The sequence below is a fragment of the Agrilus planipennis genome, unplaced genomic scaffold (genome assembly GCF_000699045.2).
Source record: "Agrilus planipennis isolate EAB-ADULT unplaced genomic scaffold, Apla_2.0 scaffold70, whole genome shotgun sequence".
In the NCBI taxonomy this organism is placed as follows: Eukaryota; Metazoa; Arthropoda; class Insecta; order Coleoptera; family Buprestidae; genus Agrilus; species Agrilus planipennis.
In genome coordinates, this window is record NW_020442458.1 from 972,188 (window position 1) to 976,749 (window position 4,562).

A 4,562-nucleotide genomic window follows, 5' to 3' on the forward strand; every position below is an offset into this window, starting at 1 on the left:
CCATCGGATTATTATTTGTTCCGGTCACTCCAAAATTTTTTAGACGGTAAAACCTTCACCTCAAATGAGGAGGTCAAAAACCTCCTCGATCAGTTTTTTGCCAGCAAAGACCAAAAATTTTATGAGCGTGGAATTATGCTACTACCAGAAAGATGGCAAAAGGTGTTGGACCAGAACGGTCAATATATAATTTAGTAAAGTATTTGTTTATTATACGAAAACTGTCTTTCATTTCCACAAAAAAAAAACGTAATGACTTTCCGAACAACCCGATAACTAGTGTTTGGTTTATTCATTGCCATATATCCGGCGTCATTATCCGGCACCCGGCCGGATACTAAAAATGGGCTAGATTCGTCAGGTACCAGTTCATCTCTCATTTATCCTTAACATACTTTATTTATTGTTTATTTACAATTTTAGGTAAAAACTAAAAGGTACTGTTTTTAACAGGTGTTATTTTATAACCGCCATCTTTATAAATATCGCCATTTTGTTAGATGCCAATACTTCGGTAGATTATTAACAGTAGAATGTTAATAAACAGCAAAAGGACCCTAGAACATAAACACGATAATAGGTTCATGTTTTCTGTACACATACAGTTATTCAATAATTGATACGATTGCATCATATTTTAATTAAATTTCAACTTTCTTTACTCAATATTTTCGAATCAAGTCAATTATTTACCATATCTGTTTACAATTGACATTAATTTAAAGCGCAAGTATTACTTTATGCATTTAGAACGTATGCGTATGCATTTCTCCTGCTTATATAGACTAATTTTGAAATAGGCGTATTTTTTGGAACTCGGCTTTAATAACGAATATATACACATTGATAATAGTAATTATAGGCCTTTCCCTATGCGTGAAAATGAAACTTGGATGCTTCTGCGAATCAAGGTTAAGAGGGACAAAAAATATTAATTTTTTAAAAGAGCAAATGAAGACTATGGTAAAAGAATAAATAAATAACCCAAAAAGAGACTTTGTAGTTACCACAAAACCTGGTCACTGCGGTTACGTGTTTCGCTCATTTCTGATGTGACCATTATCAACCTCATGTTGATTTAGCTCACATTAAGGTTTGACTACACATTCACAAGACGAGCATGGGATGTGTGCGCGAACGTAGTCATACAAGATGCTTATAAAGCTTGATTTTCACTACATACAAAAAAAAGATTTGAGTGACAGTAATGTAAATTGTCACACTCCCGTCGGGGAATGTAACTTTGTAGGCTCGGTTTGTCGTGGTTGCTGTTGTCATCTTTCGTAGCTTAGTGGTCAGAGCATTGGTGCGTAAAGCCAAAGGTCCCGGGTTCGATTCCCGGCGGAGGAGTGACAAAACAGTAATGAAAATTTTCCCTCGTTAACCCAAGGTAGTTTGTATTGAATGGAAAAATTTAAAATGAATTTTCACATTAATATTTCATATTAACCACTATTAATAATTAAAAAAGTCACAAGCAAAATAAGGAAAAGGAAAAGTTCTAACATATTTACCGTCGCATATTAAAAAAAAAGACTTCATTTACCCTGCATAAAGACACAAAGACAGTCCAGCAGGTAAATTTCCAAAGTTGAAAATAACTGTTCAGGTTCTCATTGAGATTGAAAGTTTGTAATTGACAGGCGGGGCATTCAATGAAAGTATGGGATAAATATCAGGAATACTTGCAACTGGTGCTCTTTACATATCGAAACGAAATGTATTCGTTTAATGTCACATTTATACGTATGCATACCGTAGCTAGTATGTATTGAATATTTCTCAGACAACTGTGTATTATTGTTTAATAAAAAAACGGAGTTGCGGGCGTGGATAATGGAAGCTTATTAATGCGAAAAACAACACTGTTATTAGCTGGTTATTAGCTGTTAGGTAATACAATATAAAACGTTTGCATAAATTTGTCCCGTCGTAGGTTTCGATATATTTACAGTATGTCCCAAAACTATAAGGAATCACAATTTAGTTATAGTATCAACACCTTTGTTTCACCCTCCCCCCCTCAGGGTTAGCAATTCCCCTTCGATTTTCAAAGAGACTCCGCGCTTTATGTTGAAGTCCTTAAAAACTGAATAAGTACAATAATATATGAGATGCCGGTCACTAACAGCTGACTGTAATACCGATATGCGCATGCGCGCCTTTCTATTCTCATAGCCTATCATCGCGTCGCTAGACAAAACGTTGCAAAACGTGTCGTTTCATGGGCTTCAGATTTTACTCCCATCGATCCCAAAGAAGCTTCACTTCAACTATAAGCAAATAAATAAACAAGTGACTAAGTATCTAGAAAGTCAAATAACTCAGGATGGAAGGAGTACTAAAGATATAAAGCAGAGGAAAGCGCAGGATCGAGTCCCCTTTAACAAAAAGAAGTCACTTCTATACTCGCCAATGGTTAATTTAGAAATTTGAAAAAAAAATGTTAAAAGTGTATGTCTGGAGCAGAGGGCTGTAAGGGTGCAAAACGTGGACGGTGTCATTTAGTAGAAAAGTTTAGATTATTGTTCACAAATAGTTGCGGACTGAGGATGTTCTCGTTTTATGGAAATGCTAAAATTAGCTCAGAATATGAAAGAGTGAAGTTGCGTGTCCAACCTCTTTTAGGGCTGATGACCTTATGATGATGACCTAAATAACGAATGTACCTAATAATTAAATGAATAATGTACAAGAAATGAAATTTAAAGGATTCCAAGCAAATGAGGTGATTTGGGGAGCTCATGTAAAGTGTTACTAATCAATTACCAAAACCAGAAATAAATTACTTTAATTTACATCTTTACACGAATCTCTCCAAAGCAATTAACCCTCATCGAATCCTCTGCGAGTCATTCTAACGTAATTATCTTTACAGAATGGTCTAATGGTTCATCTACTTTTTTACAAAAGCAATCGATAACGTAACGGGAAAGCATTCCGGAAATTTGCAATCCTGACGAATCAAAGAATAAAAACGGAAAACAATAATAACGTTTCACATGATGATTGATTCGAATACTTCGACCAATACGATAATTTATTAGAGTAAATACAAAAGTTTAATATTCTTCATCTTTTCTTATTCGTTGATTCATATTTGTGACACATTGAACATAAACTTAGGATAACTGTTTCTCTCACAATACTAGAAACTGTTTCTCATTATTCAGCTACTATTTATGATTTGCAATAGGCGCCTTGTTTATTAGTATTAAAAAAATGCCACATGGGTAATGTACTTGAAAAGTGACATGACGACTGTCTATCAAATTGCAAATTGAACGGACTGTTTTGAATGACAATGCATTCACATTAAAATAATGCAAATGAACACGTATGCCACGAAAAAATTCATCCAGCCAATTAGATATACCATTTAAAGTAAACAGTTCGTATTGTGATAATTAATTGGTTCTACAAATGCAAAAAAGTAAACATTCAAAAATCGATTTTGCCAACAAATGCCTTTTAATATATTTATGCTACATACATAATTAAAATTGAATTATGCTAATTAAAAATCAGAAAAAAAATAATAATTACCACTTATTTACTGGCATTCAGAAATAAAAAAGCACACAAGGAAAACTAAAAGGTTGTTTATAGAATTGTGCCGGTAATAAGATATTTCTAAACAATTTTATAAGTGTGAGAATAAATTTTTATAATTATGTTTAAGTGTATCAATTTAAATACAAAAAAAAAACGGACAAACACGAGTATCCCATAAAGGCTCCGTTTTACATTCAGACGTACGCAACCCTAACCCGAACACCAACTTAACACTGTAGTTGAAAAAAACATTCAAACGGCAAATATAAATTTGTAAGATTTACCTTGCTATATTCACACCATCGACTTGTTATTAATTTTTTTGTAATGTTAAGTAACTATTTTGTGTATTTTGTTCAAAATTTTAAGTTCGGTTTCGGATATAGAGGAGGTTATGGTCAATTTTCATCTATTTTCTTAAATAACGTTAAAACTATTGCTTCTAAAATTATAAAAAAATACATTTGAGACTCTTACAACAAGCCCTTTCACCTGATATGTCACACGGTACAGTTTGCAAACCTTTTTTTAATTTTCTATTGGTCCCCAAAAATGACCCCCAAGTTCAAGATTAATTAATTTACGTTATGCGTCCGTGTTTGGGTCACAGAAATTCATATGTACATGAACATAATTGATTCAGTAGATTCAGAGCAAATCGACTGTGACACACGGACAGACAGACACACGAGTGATCCTACAAGGGTTCCGTTTTCCATTCGGACATACGGAACCCTAAAAGTAACTAACATTTTGACGTGATGAGCAGTTGTAAATGTCAATAGGTTACGGTAGGAAAACTGACTTAGACGCAGCAAGGATATAGGACCCATATGTGTCATTGACAGTTTACTGTGTTTCTATTTGCGATTGTACTTAAAAGACATATAAGTATTTCTGCCCGGGTCCAAAAATAAATTGATGAAGTGCTCTTGAAGTCCGGTCTGTTAAACGCCTATTTACTGTTAATTTAATTTTTGTTAATATAATCGCCGCGTCGTGACGTT

The 4,562-nt window shown here is 33.8% G+C and overlaps 1 protein-coding gene and 1 non-coding gene across 4 annotated transcripts in view; one reads left to right on the forward strand and one right to left on the reverse strand.

Annotated features, from left to right (window-relative positions):
- The window catches only part of LOC108735350 (dendritic arbor reduction protein 1), a 499,675-nt gene that overhangs the window by 387,086 nt on the left and 108,027 nt on the right, over positions 1 to 4,562 (reverse strand). The gene's annotated exons all lie outside the window — the stretch shown is intronic.
- Positions 1,278 to 1,350, forward strand: Trnay-gua. The gene has a single exon. It is a non-coding gene; the product is annotated as a tRNA-Tyr (tRNA).